Source organism: Leptonychotes weddellii, chromosome 13, assembly GCF_054177405.1.
Source record: "Leptonychotes weddellii isolate Sample4059 chromosome 13, ASM5417740v2, whole genome shotgun sequence".
In the NCBI taxonomy this organism is placed as follows: Eukaryota; Metazoa; Chordata; class Mammalia; order Carnivora; family Phocidae; genus Leptonychotes; species Leptonychotes weddellii.
Window position 1 is genome coordinate 26408977 of NC_138381.1, and position 15358 is coordinate 26424334.

Consider the following 15358-nt stretch of genomic DNA (forward strand, 5'->3'; position numbering starts at 1 on the left):
GCGAAAAAACTTTACAGCTTGTCTCAAAAGAATTATAAAATTAGTGGATGAAGGGTATGTTGTTACATTTTTATATTTGGATTTTGCCAATGGAAGACCTCATAATATTTTTACTGTACTTGTAGATTTGGCTTTTCTGCCTGTCACATGGATTGAAAGCTGAGTCTCTGCAACTGGGGGCTGCTGGGATGTGAGCTGCTTCCAGGGATGGAGAAAGTCTGAAGTGGTGATGGGCCAGCCTCCTCCAGCATCTTTGCCTGGAGCAGAGTTGAGCAGGTGCATGGCATCAGGTCTGATAGTGCTGTTCATGGCAAAGCTTTCATCAGACTCTCTTAAAGCTGCTTTTCTTGGGAATACATTCTCTACTCTCCATCCTACTCATTTGTACACCATCTCAAGAAACCAAACCAAAATAAAGCAAAAATTAATTAAGAGAGAGCCTTATGATTCCAACCTTGATGCTTATGTTCTGATACTGCCATTCTGATGTTTTTGGAGAATTGGTTTATCAGTGTTTGGCTCATATCTGAAGAAATTCTGCTTCTGCATTGCAAAGTGAGTTAATTTGTTTATCCAGTTTGCTATGGACTGGATTGTGTACCCCCAGTCTTCATACCTTGAAGCCCTAACCCCCAATGGGACTGTTTTTTAAACATAGGGCTTTTGGGAGGTAACATAATATTAAATGAGGTCATAAGTGTAGGGCCCTAATCTGATAAGATTGGTCGCCCTATAAGAAGAAGAAAAGAGGGGCGCCTGGGTGGCTCAGTCGTTAAGCATCTGCCTTCGGCTCAGGTCATGATCCCGGGGTCCTGGGATCGAGCCCCGCATCGGGCTCCCTGCTCCGCGGGAAGCCTGCTTCTCCCTCTCCTATTCCCCCTGCTTGTATTCCCTCTCTCGCTGTGTCTCTCTCTGTCAAATAAATAAATAAAATCTTTAAAAAAAAAAAGAAGAGGAAGAGATATATCTCTCTCTTTCTTCTCTTTGCCATATGAGGACACAGTAAGAAGGGAGCTGTCTTCAAGCCAAGAAGAGAGCTCTCATCAGGAACCAAATTGGCTGGCACCTTGATCTTGGACTTTCCAGCTCCAGAACTGTGAGAAAATAAATTTCTGTTGTTTAAGCCACCCAGTGTATGGTACTTTGTTATGGCAGCCCAAGCTGACTGACACACGGTTAAATTGCTTAGGCTTATTTGTTCTTAATCAATGAACAAGAATCAACTTGGCTATTCAACTATGAAGCCATTTCTGTTTCTCAAATAAGCTGCTTACACCTTCAAAAAACAAGAGGGTGGTTTTTAGTTGATTCTGTAGCTTGGTACCCAAAGAGGTTGCATAACTTGGCAACGTTTGCCCAGTGATGAATGTCAAGGTAAGCCTAGTGCCTGAGCCTTCTGAGTCCTATTCTAATATGCTTTACACTACACCACAAACTTAGAAATCATACAATCCAGAGCCTGGTCTAAAGTGTCAAAATCATCCATCTAACTTATGAGTCAAAATCTAGAAACCATGCAGAGAGGATTGATAATTTTTTTACTATGTTAAAAAAAAAGGAAAAAAAAGATTTCTACACAACAAAAATAAAGCAAAACAAAACCCTACCACATGCAAACTCATAAGACAAATGGAAGACTAGAAAAAAAGCACTGGGCAAACCTTCGTAGACCAATAACCTGATAGGAAAATGATCAAAGCAAATGAACAGACAGTTCACAGTTAAAGAAATGTGAAAATGTTTTACACATATGAAAATATTTTTTACATCCCTCATTATAAGTGAAATGCAAGTATCACAGCTTTTTCACATATCAGATGGGCAAAAATCCAAAAGTTTAATATTATATTCTACTGCAAGGAGAAACAGGCACTGTCATTCACAGAGGAAGAACAAATGAACACAAGCTTTTTGGAGAGCAAGTTGAAGATATCGAAAATAACAAGTGTTTGCCCTTTTTGATCCAAATTTTCATTCCTGAGAATGGATCCTATAGCTTTCACAAGCGCAAAATGACTTTTGTTCAGAGTTATTCATTTCAGCATTGTTTATAAGAATAAACAAATGGAAAGAACCCTAAAAGTCCATTAATGGGAAACTGCTTGAATGAACTGTGGTGTAACCATACAATAGAATACACTGAAAATAGAGAAGAATGAGGGCCCTCCCTATGTAGTGTATGAAAAGGTCTTCAGGGTATACCATTAGCTGAAAAAAAACAAAGAATGAATATTATTCTAACTTTCAAAAATAAAATACTTATAGAGACCTAAATAAAGACTAGAAGATATATAAACTTGTCAATGGCCTCTGGGGATGGGTGGAGATAGGACCAAAGAAGAATAAGGAAGGCAGTGAGACTTTTGATTCTATGTATTTTCTTAAAATAATTTTTGTTTTTTGAACCATGTTAATTCATTACTTATCCATACTTAAATTTAAAAATAAAACAACAGAGATATCTCTGAGAGAGAGAGAGGAGGAAAAATCCACGAGAATTGTGAATTCTTCTCAGTAACATGTGCCATTTTGTTCTATTTCCTGATATGAAGAAATTCTTTATTATGGATATTTTCAGTATTTTCTGAGTAATAACTTTATTTGGCAGTTAAAGAAAAAACATAGAATGGTTGGTCACCACATATTCTAAAGGTATAATATTTAAAAGAAGTTTGGCAAAGAAACAGGAAAATACAATCCCAGGATAATCTTGCCACAGTTTAATGTTTGCAATTACTGACTATCTGCAGCAAGGTTAATGGAAATAACACAGGCGTTGGAGACAAACCACATTTAGGTTCAAATCTCATTTCTGCCACTAAGAAGCTCTGTGTTCTTGGATGAACACCTTCACTTCTAAAACTTCACTTACTTCTCTTAAGATTGTCATAGTAACATCGTTAGTTGTAGTAGTGAGAATCCAGGGGGATCATTCAGGTTAAAGATCTAGCATTGGTGGACGTGTCATAGACGGCAGCTATTATTAGATAATTTCTGCCTTGTCATTGTGGAAATTCCATAAAGCCAGTAGGTATTTGCAAAATAAAGGCAGTCTAGAGAGGTCAGTAACATCTCGTCTACCCGGGATTTCACTACCTCTAATCTCACTCACCATCAGAACACAGAACGCAGAAACAGAAAGGAGCAAACAATGGCTTTCAGTAGCAAAATAGATTCCACAAATAGCTATATGTACATTTGAGCATTTGCCTCTTAGAAGAGGCCCTTTGAAGGCCCCCTGTAGAGCCAATTTGGCTTGGATTTCATGGCAGTGGTAAGAATAGAAATAGAGAAGGGACTGACATAGTCAGACATGCTGCCCGGGGAAAGTGACAGATCATGGCCTGAGATAAGAGCTGTTTAAACTGAACCAAACACAAGAACCTCAGAGCACAGCAGTTGAGAGCTATTTATCTAAGAACACATCTACATACCCCAATAAGTTGTGAAGACCCTGCTTTTTCATGCCCGGTCTGTAGCAGGTGTTTATACAATGGTTTTGAAAGGGTTAGAAAGAATAAAGACTTTCATTAAAAATGGTTAAAATAAAAATATATGTTGATGCTTAAATACCTACTTGCGTAGATAACTCTCTTGAATTGTTTGTTCCCTGCATTTTTTCACAAATAGCTAAAATTTCACTTTATGCAGTACCTAAAGGCTCACTAGAAATAGAAACTCTGATGGACAAGTCTGGGTTGAGATGAATAAAAACATTTAAATATAACTTGAAACAAGAAAGCTGCACAATAAATGGGATATTGTTCTTATGTGCTCATGGAAATTCCAGTAAACAAATAGAACCAAGTTACCTGTCCTGCCTTTGATTTAAGGCTTATGCATGCACAGAGCATAGCCTGTAATATTTTCCACCAGGCTCTCTACTTGAGTTATTCCTACTTGTTTAGATTGGGGAAATCCAAGAGCTGAACAATGACTTTTGCAAGTTGCAAATTGCTTTAAGGGGAAACCCTTCAGCTGTTGTGTGTGAAACTTGGTAAATGATACCCCTCTTTTAGAGCCACGAAACAGAGATTTTAATTCCTGTTGAGCTTTTGTTTATAGAGACACAGGCATGATGGGGAAGCGTGCCCCCAAAACTCTGCTGACACCCACTTGGAATAACTACAACTCTCCTCAGCAACAGAATCACAAGAAATCCTGCCACATTTTCCAAACAAGCAGCAATCAAACTGCCAGTGGACCCTTTGCATCACATATTTTGTGGATGACATATGTGGCTCTGTTCGTTTGGGTCAACATTCCTCCTTTATTATGTGGAGTCCCCCAGTCACTCTGCAAACAGTCATGCCAAAGCTGTGGCTGCCAACCAGAGAAACTGTAGGACCAGATCCAAAGAGTGTGTTGATGATGGAAAGTGACAAGTCCCTTTTATTATTTTATCATCGTCATATGAACAAAATAACGAAGAATCAATTCATGCTTGTTAATCGAATTCTACTTCAGGAATACAGTACTGATCATACTCTCTGAGTTCCTTGAATCAATGGTAGGAGGTGTGTGTGTGTGTGTGTGTGTGTGTGTGAAGGGTTAATAGGGGGTGGGCAGGGGAGATGTACCAGAATCATCCAGGGACTTATTCAAAGTGTTCTTGTGCATTTCTATGTCTTTTCCCTCACCCCAATTTATTTGAATATATCCTTGAAAGCAAGTTTTGTGAATTTAGGGGGGAAAATAGCTTCCCAGATGATTCTGATAAAATAATAATAGTAAATAGAACTTTGTACAGTGACAATATCATTGCCAATGAGGTTTATCTGAGGCACTATTATTGCTAATAATAATAACAAATAGGTATTATAATAATAATACATACCATTTATTGAATGTATTCTATGTGCTGGACATTCTCCTAAACTCTACTTTTTCCTGTGGTTGAGACCTTTTCTTTGTGATTAATACACTGAGTTGTTACTATAGTTTGGAAATTAACTGTGTGTGGTCACCCACATTCTTTTTCTTATCCCTTTATTTTATATATTCATGAGAAAAAAAAAATGGTGCAAAAAAGAACACTTTCCCGTGTGCTAGAAGTGTCTTTAGATAAGTAAACCAGCTGAGCCTCAGTTTTCTTGTTTGTGGTACATGGGGATAATAAAAGTTTCTTTGTCTATATTGACACATAATAATAGTTATTACAGCGAGACGGTTAATTAGATTCAGAGTGTGGTTAAGAAAGCAGGAAATTTAAGGCTCCCACTAGAAATCAAATTTTACATGCCAAGACGTTTTAGCTGTACTTAATCTGGACTAAATACCATGAAGTGCAAAAAAATGTACAGTATGTCCTTCCTCCTGTAGGTTTTAAGGGATAAGCTACATGAAACAGTCAGTCAAAAGCACACTTTTGTATTACCAATATAGTGCAAAAGTTCTGCGTCAAAGATTCGGGAGTAGAGTATGCTAGAACAGTACGACCTCAAAGTGTTCAGGAAGGCGGAGGGTGACGTGCACCAGAGCCATGAAGACGGTATGATGGAGTCAGGTCTAGAGGGCAGCCAGGTGGAGAGGAAAGAAATACATTTTCAGGAACAGCACTGGTGGAGGTGACAGGGTGAACCCGTAGTCCTAAGTAATCCTCGTATTATGCTACAACTCCAAGAGTGAACCCTTTATACAAAAAATAGAGAAAAGAAATCCATAGCTACATTATGCAGTGAATACCTTTGTGCAAGTTTACAGAGTCAGTAAAGCATGTGCTTCTGTATAATTTGTGTCTCCAGGGCTGTGTTATAATTCTTGTGCCCTTATAACATCCAGCATCATTCTAGGTACATTGGGAAGAACTCAGTTCACATTTCCAGGTGGATTGGAAACACAAAGTACTTTGATAGCTTGGCAGGTGAGATGAGGTTATAGACCAGGAACTCCACCCAGGCTTCGCTGGTGCTGGCCAGAGGCAGAAGTATGGCTTAAAGCTGTATTAGGAACAGAGCTATGGGGAAGGGGAGTGGGGACCATCACAGAAAATCAGCTCTGCTAAGCTATCTTCTCAAAGCATGGCCCCATCATTGTTGCATTGCTATGAACTACCCACCTCGAAACCTGGGAAGTCTGCATCTTTCCCACCCATCCCACCCCCAGCCCCAAATGCTTCTCCTTAAAAGTGGATGAAAGTTGAGGCTGTTGTGATTAATGCCAACACGTCTTGAGTATACCTCCATCAACCCTCGGTCTTTCCATTTTTCTTAGATGCTGAGAAAATGCTTTTCACAGCTATGATGACACAGTCAGAAATATCACCTTTTGAAGACATCATAACTGTGAGATATGACACTCTTTCGGCCGTTAGAAGGTTATTTGCTGTAGCCATTAAATACAGCCCTGTCACTCCCACTCACCTGAACCATATTTCCTCCCTCAATAGATTATCCATAAATATAGGCTCAGGCACAAATAGAAATAATGAACATTTACAGCTGAAGAAGATATGCACAGCCAAATCCTGCCAAAGTATAAGGTTTTCCCATAGGAACAGAGCAATCCTTCCCTGGAGCAGGCTCAGCAGAGCCCAGAGGCCAGGTCTTCTGGAGGGCTTTCTGAGGCTCAGGTCAACATGTCTTCTCCAATATCCCAGTAACGCAGAGCCTGACCTCCTAAATGCCAGGAATGTGCCTGACTACCGACTTGGGGGCCCAATCTACTTTGCTGACATTTGGTAATTAGAGTGAATTATTAGTAGTAGCTTGTGTATTTGTCTAGTATTTGTGTGTTTCCAAAGTAAATATGGTAGAAGAAAGAAGTGTATTAATGACTTCAGGGGATGAGATTTTAAATGAAGTCTTCTCAGGCCCCAGTGGAAGACTCTATGTTGGTAGACAGATGTAGAAGTTAGCACTCCACCCCCTGGTTCCAGCATTGCTATTGCCAGCTTCCCGCTTCTCTTTCTCCCATATTGGCCTGAATCCATAGTCGTGGCTTTTCCTTTGAGTGCTGTACTGTCCTCCTGTCCAGGATTCTGTTGTTGTTTTTTTTTTCTCCAGAAATAGCCCTCTCTTATGAAATGCAGCCCAATCTTGTAGCCTTGCCTTAACCTTCCTAGTGTTGTTTCCAAAATTCTGGGAGACAAGACAATCTTCCCCCAATATGACTGGTAAGACTGACAGCATCTGGATCCATTACTCTGGAGTCCTGCTTGCATGATCAGAACTCCAGTGCAGATCATGCTTGGATTTATGACAGAAACCATTGTACTTACAGACACAAAACTTTCATTTAAACTGCAAATCAGGAATTTATCTATATAGCCAGAACAGATTCACTGAATTTGTGAAATAAATGGCTGAAATTAGGGGTGGCATTTGTGACCAAAAACCAGAGAGGCTATATCTTGATGGCTATAAAACACAAGTGAGATCATCTGAGGCCAAAATGATCATATGTAATATTAACATAACTTTGTGATATAGAGTCAGTCATACATTGTTAGAAAGTGTGCACATTGGTATAATGCTTGGGAGAGCAATTTAATAATATGCATTCTTAAGATGTTCATGGATTTTGGCCCTATACAGTCACTTCTGGAAACATATTCTGGGAAGATAATTTTAAACAGAGAAAAACTTTATGCACAAAGATGTTCACAGCAGCATTACATAGCTACAAAAGGAAAGGTAACAAACAAAATGTACATTAGGGCAATAAATTAGCTAAATTAAAATAACTATTATTTCCATTAGAAGAATAGCATAAATCTTAAAGCTTCTATGCTAACAGAAAAAATATTGGCATTATAACAATGTTATACAAAAAAATTAAGATCATATATATGGTATAATCACAAGTATACAAAATAATCCCCTCTCCCAACCAGCTATGCCAGGGAATAAGACTGGTGGGAATGCTCCAAAATACTGAAAGTGGTGGAATGATAGCTGTCTTTTTAGTTTGCTAGGTTTTCTGTATCTTCCTTAGAAATATGTATCACTTTTGGGGCGCCTGGGTGGCTCAGTCATTAAGCATCTGCCTTCGGCTCAGGTCATGATCCCAGGGTCCTGGGATCGAGCCCCGCATGGGGCTCCCTGCTCCACAGGGAGTCTGCTTCTCCCTCTCCCACTCCCCCTGCTTGTGTTCTCTCTCTCACTGTGTCTCTCTCTGTTAAATAAATAAAATCTTAAAAAAAAAAAAAGAAATATGTATCACTTTCATAGGGAGAAAAAATAACCAAACTAAAATAAATCAAACACGACACCTTGTCAATTATGAACACAAATAAAAGATACACAGTAAAGAGTGAAAAAAAGTAGCCTCAAAGAGCTTTAAACTGCATCCTTCCCTGCATAGATCTCTCACCCTGTTGAGATCAGAGGAGGTAAGCCCTTTCTAGCTGCCTGTGTAACACGTGCTTTAGAGATCAAATTCCAGAGAAGAAATAGACCCAAGACATAAAATAATTTACTTGGTGGTAAAAGTAGACTCTCAAATCAGATGAAATCAGAGAGATCAGTTAATGTATGTAAATGTATTTAGAACAATATCTGGCACATTGTAAATGCTGGGGACAAAAAGTAAGCTATTATTATTATTGACATTATTCAGTCACAACATTGAAAATATTGATAAAACTTTAAACATTAGATTTTTATATAAAAATAAATTTCAGGTAGATTAGAAATTCAAATGCTAATATATGAATCCATTAGCAAACTAAAAGAAAATTCAAGATAAAAAAAGTCCTTTCTTAGTGTAACACCAAAGGGAGAGCCAATTGGAGATTAGAAGGACAATTACTTTAACCATAAGCAATGAATTTTTTTGTGTGTGGGAATAGATGTTAAGGGAAATAACAATTTATAAAATAGCTACCTTATTCAGTTTCATAATTTCTAAGATATCGTGCTTATTTTCATTTTTTCTCATTACAAAAGAGTTAGCTTTATTTGAAAAAGCTCTTTTAAATCTATAAGAAAAGAGGAAGTTACTTCAATAAAGAAAATAAAACAAAGGCACCCATGACATTAGCAACATGGCTGAATAATATGCCCCTCATGGGTAGCCTTCCCTCAACAGCAATAATTTGGCATCTGTCCATGGACAAAAGTACCTTCCTGGGAACTTTGGGATCCAGAAAGAAGATTGTGAAACTCCAGTGTAGTGCAAGACTAAGGAGAGCTGTTTTTAGAAGGCAGGCTTGCAACCAGGCAGCTGATTCATGGACTGTGGTCTTGGCTACAGACACAGAAAACAGTTCTGTATTCCTGAGGATTCAGTTACAGCCCTGTTTGGCTTTGGGTCTAAAGAAGATACACAAGAGATAAAGAGAAAGGAATTAAAGCATGATACCACAAAAATAAATCACAAAAGAAGACAGTAAGAGAGGAAGAAAGAACAAAGTAACTTAAAAAATAAAAGAACAATGAATGCAATGACAATAGTAAGTCCTTACTTATCAATAATTACTTTAATTGTAAATGGACAAAATTCTCTAATCAAAAGACACAGAGTAGCTTAATGTATAAAAAAGCCAAGATGTAACAATATGCTGTGTACAAGAGACTGACTTCAGCTTAAGGAAACATATAAGTTGAAAGTGAAGGGATGGGAAAAGATATTTCATGCAAATGGTAACCAAAAGAAAGTAGGAGTGGCTATATTTATATCAGATAAAATAGTCTTAGTAAAATTAGTCACAAGAAACAAGGAAGGTCACAGTATAGTGACTTTCCCGCTGTGGTCAATGCATTGAAAGGATATAAAATTATGAATGTATATGCACCCAACATTGGAGCAGCTAAATATTTAAAGCAAATATTAGTGGAATTGAAGGGAAAAATAAGCAGCAATAAAATAATACTTGGGAACTTCAATACTTCACTTAAAACCTTGGATAGATCATCCAGAGAGAAAATTCATAAAGAAACATCAGACCTGAGTAACACTATAGACCAAATGGACATAAGAGGCATATACAGAATATTCCATCAAATAGCAACAGAATACTCATTCTTCTTAAGCACACACACATGAAATAGTCTCCAGGATAGATCATAAGTTGGGCCACATCATAAGCCTTAACGAATTTAAGAAGATTGAAATAATATCTGGTATATTTTCTGACCACAATGAAATCAAATAAAACTAGAAATCAATAACGGGAAGGAATAAAACTGAAAAATTGGGTCTAAAGCAAAAAATAGGTGGAAATCAAACTGGTCACTCCTGCACAACCAACGAGTTAAAGAAGAAATCAAAAGGGAAATTAGAAAGTATCTCAAGAAAAACAAAAATTAAAACACAACATACAAAAACTTATGGGAGGGTGCCTGGGTGGCTCAGTCGTTAAGCGTCTGCCTTCGGCTCAGGTCATGATCTCAGGGTCCTGGGATCGAGCCCCGCATCGGGCTCCCTGCTCAGCGGGAAGCCTGCTTCTCCCTCTCCCACTCCCCCTGCTTGTGTTCCCTGTCTCACTATGTCTCTCTCTGTCAAATAAATAAATAAAATCTTTAAAAAAACAAACTTATGGGAGGTGGCAAAAGCACTTTTAAGCTGGAAGTTTATAGTGAAATATGCTTACATTAAGAATAAAAAAAGAACTTTCAATAAACAACCCAAACTTACACCTCAAGGAACTAGAAAAAGAAGAACAAATTAAACCCAAAGTTAGCAAAAGGATGGAAATAATAAAGTTTAGAGCAGAAATGTGGGAAATTGAGACTAGAAAGACAACGACAAAAATTGAGGAAACTAAACGTTGGTTTTTCTTTTTCTTTTTTTTTTTTTTTATTCATGAGAGACAGAGCGAGAGAGAAAGGCAGAGGGAGAAGCAGGCTCCCAAGGAGCAGGGAGCCCGATGAGGGACTCGATCCCAGGACCCTGAGATCATGACCTGAGCGGAAGGCAGAAGCTCAACCGTCTGAGCCACCCAGGCGCCCAAGGTTGGTTTTTCAAAAAGTAAACAAAATAGAGACGCCTTTGTCTAGACTAGCCAAGAAAAAAAGAAGAATCAAGTTAACAAAACTATAAATGAAAGAGGAGATATTATAACTGATACAACAGAAATAACAAAGGATTATAAGAAGCTACTATGAACAATTATGTCAGCAAATTGGATAACTTAGAAGAAATGGATAATTTCTTAGAAATATACAATCTACTAAGACTGAATCATAATAATAGAAAATATTAACAGACCAATAATGAGTAAAGAGTTTGAATCAATAATCAAAAAATTCCCAACAAAGAAAAGCCCAGGACCAAATGGTTTAACCTGGTGAACTCTACCAAACATTTAAAGAATTAATACCAGTCCTTCTCAAACTCTCCCAAAAATTTGAAGAGGAGGGAATGCTCCCGAACTCATTTTATGAGGTCAGAATTACCTTGATACCAAAGCCAGATAATGACACTACAGGGAAAGAAAACTACAGACCAATACCCTTAATAAATATAGATGCAAAAATTCTCAATAGAACTCTAGCAAACTGAATTCAAAAGCAGATTAAAAGTATTATACACTATGACCAAGTGGCATTTGTCCCTGGGATGCAGGAATAAATTTAGCTGAAGAGATAAAAGATTTGTGCACTTAAAACTATAAGACATTGATGAAAGAAACCGAAGACAAATAAATTTAAGATACTCTGTATTCATGGATAGGAAGAATTAATATTGTTAAAATTTCTGTAACACCCAAAGCCATCTATAAATTCAATGCAGTCTCTATCAAAATTCCAATGGCATTTTAAAACAGAAATAGAAAAAATAATCCTAAAATTTTTATGGAACAACAGAGCCCAAATAGCCAAAGCAACCTTGAGAAAAAAGAACAAAGGTGAAGGCATCATACTTCCTGATTTCAAGCTATACTACAAAGCTATAATAATCAAAATAGTATGGTACTGGCATAAAAACAAGACACCTATACCAATAAAACAGACATTCCAGAAATAAATCCATGTACATATGGTCAACTGTATTTGATAGGGGAGCCAAAAATACTCAGTGGGAAAAAGATAGTCTTTTCAATACCTGGTATTGGGAAAACTGGATATTCACATGCAAAAGAATGAAACTGTGCTCCTGTTTATACTAATCACAAAAATTGACTCCAAGTGAATTGAAGACTTAAATATAAGACCTGAAACTGTAAAACTCCTAGAGGAAAACTTAGGGAAACAACCCTTGATGTTGATCTTGGCAATATTTTTTTTTTTTGGATATGACACTAAAAGTACAAAGAACAAAAGCAAAACTAAACAAGTGGGACTACATCAAACTAAAAAGCTTTTGCACAGGAAAAGAAACAATCAGAAAAATAAAAAGGCAACTTACAGAATGGGAGAAAATATTTGCAAACCGTATATTAGATAATTAGTTAATAACCAAAATATATAAGCAGCTCATACAACTGAGTAACAAAATAAAACAAAAATAATCCATTAAAATAAAAACTTAAAAAATAAAAAATAAACAATCCAATTAAAAATGGGCCAAGGACCCAAACTGATCCTCAACATTACTAATCATCAGGGACATGCAAATGAAAAGCACAATGAGATGTCACTTCACACCTGTTAAATGGTTATTATAAAAAAGATAAGAGATAACAAATGTTGGTGAGGATGTGGACAAAAGGGAACATTACTGCACTGTTGTTGGAAATGTAAATTGGTGCAACCACTGTGGAAAACAATATGGGAGTTCCTCAAAATATTAAAAATAGAGTTACTATATATCTGAAGGAAATGTAATCACTATCCTAAAGAGATATCTCTACCCTCTCTACCCTCATGGTCACTGCAGCATTATTTACAATAGTCAAGACATGGAAATGACCTAAGTGTCCATCGACTTATGAATGGTTAAAGAAAATGTGGAAGCATTCATGGATGCTTGAATTGATAAAAGAAATGAATGGATATCTATCTATCTATCTATCTATCATATATGCATGTATGTATTATATATGTATTATGTACATACATATACATTATGTATATGTATTATATATATACACACACAATGGAATATTATTCAGCCATAAAAGGGAAGGAAATCATGCCATTTGCAACAATATGGATGGGCCTTGAGGGTATTATGCTAAGTGAAATAAGTCAGACGGAAAAAGATTAAAAACTCTATGATCTCACTTAAATATGGAATATAAAAAGAAAAAAAAAGTCCAAAATCATAGAAAGAGAGTAGAATGGAAGTTGCCAGGGGTTGGGGATGGGGAGATGTTGGTTGAAGGGTACAAACTTCCAGTTGCAAGATGAATAATAAGTTCTGGGGATCTAATATTCAGCATGGTGACTATGGTTAACAATATGATGTTATACACTTGAAGTTGTTAAGAGAATAGAACTTAAATAATCTCACCACACATGTAAAAAATTGTAACTATTTGAAGAACTGGATTTGTTAACTAATCTTACAGCAGGAATTATGTCACAAATATATCAAATCATCATGTTGTACACCTTAAGCCTTCACAATGTTGCATGTTAATGATCTCTCAGTAAAGTTGGGGAAAAAATGGAACAAAAGATAAAAGCATAAAACAAAGTGTGTGTGTATATAATTTATATATTTTTATATTCATCAGTAATTATAGAAATGTGAATTAAAACAACCAGGTGAAAGCAAAAATAAACATAAACATAATGCTATTTTCGAGATCAGGATTTGTGCATTGTTTGTGTGGAATTTAGTAAATTACTCTTCTCGAAAATTTTTGTTGTTGCTCAGAATTATGGAAGCCACTTTGGACCTACCTCATGCCTATGGGATTATTATTATTATTATCCTTTTATAAAAGAATACAGGGAACCAGGAGCATGGATTCTAATGAGAAAATGGTACAGAGGTTTTGTTAGGTAATATTTTTGCTTTATTTTCTAAGAAAAAAGACTCTTTAAAAGTAGTTTATGTTTTAGAGTGTTCATAAATTAACCGTCGAATCTTTCAATTAATTAAATGTTAGCAAATTGATAGGTTCTAAAAATTAAGCATCAAAAAAATGAAAATTAGGGCGCCTGGGTGGCTCAGTTGGTTAAGCGACTGCCTTTGGCTCAGGTCATGATCCTGGAGTCCCTGGATCGAGTCCCGCATCGGGCTCCCTGTTCAGCAGGGAGTCTGCTTCTCCCTCTGACCCTCCCGACCCTCCCCCCTCTCATGTGCTTTCTCTCTCAGTCTCTCTCTCAAATAAATAAATAAAAATCTTAAAAAAAAACGAAAATTAAATAATTAATAGGAGCATAGATGAATTTTAGTGCCTCCAGAATCAATCTCTCTCTGTCTTTCTTTCTCTCCTTCCCTCCAAAAGTGCATTAGGGTATTTTTCTTGGTTAAAAAGAAACACACTCTCATAGGAATGTAAATTAGTAAAAGCTTGTGGCCGAATCTGGCAATATGTAAAGTACTTAAAATTATAAACATGCTTTCATAGAGAAGTCTCATTTTTAGAATTTATCCTAAAGAAATAATCAGACAAATGTTCAAAGATGTTTGTACAATGGTGTTCATTGAAGTGTTGTTGATAGTATTGAGAAATTGGAAATAAATGAAATATTCAACAGTGGGGAATTAGTTTAAAATTTATACCACGTAGAATAGAATATGTTATGTAGAGTAACCTTCAAGTATTTGGATTAATAAGTATATTCACTGAGTTTCCTGAAAAATAATATGTTGGTAATACATTAAGTGAGAAATCAGCTAAAATCTAGCATGTTCAGTATGATTCTTTTCCTGTAAAAATTATAAACAGTCATGTATAAAATATCCAAGCAGACTCAACTGCTAGGAATAATACATATCAAAAGGCTAACTGTACTACTTCTAGATGTGGAATTACAGATAACGTTTTTCTCTTTTATTTTTTATTTTTCTACAACACATGCATATTACTTATTCAACTTCCAAATAGTCAAACAACTTCTTACCTGAACTACCACTCTTTTTTAGGGCACTTTTCACTTGGATCCCCCTGAAAGTAGTGTGGAGAGAACTGGAGAGCAAGTAACTGGGTTTGGAAATGACCTGGGAAGCAGAAAGGCCAGAAAGAAGAAAACCCAGTAAAGCATGTCTTAGCCTCTGTGTGCACATGGGGAGCAATCTGTGTGAATGAGCCTCGGAGCTGTCCCACTGAGGGGCGGAAAGCCCAGGCGTCTATCCATCAAGTTACATCTCTCCTTGGTAAAGGGTTGCCCAGGGTGCCAAATTTCTGGTCGTTGGTACTTTTCTTAATGGCCACTTAATTAGTTAATTATATTTTTAAAATTTTGTTTTATTTAAGTTCAATTAATTAACATATAGTGTATTATTGGTTTCAGAGGTAGTGTTCAGTGATTCATCAGTTGCATGTAACACCCAGTGCTCATTACATCATGTGCCCTCC

General features: G+C 36.7%; 1 pseudogene; it reads left to right on the forward strand.

The window, feature by feature from the left end:
- The first annotated feature begins 4738 nt into the window (after positions 1-4738).
- LOC115941348 (U4 spliceosomal RNA) lies at positions 4739-4862 on the forward strand (annotated as a pseudogene).
- The last annotated feature ends 10496 nt before the right edge of the window (positions 4863-15358 follow it).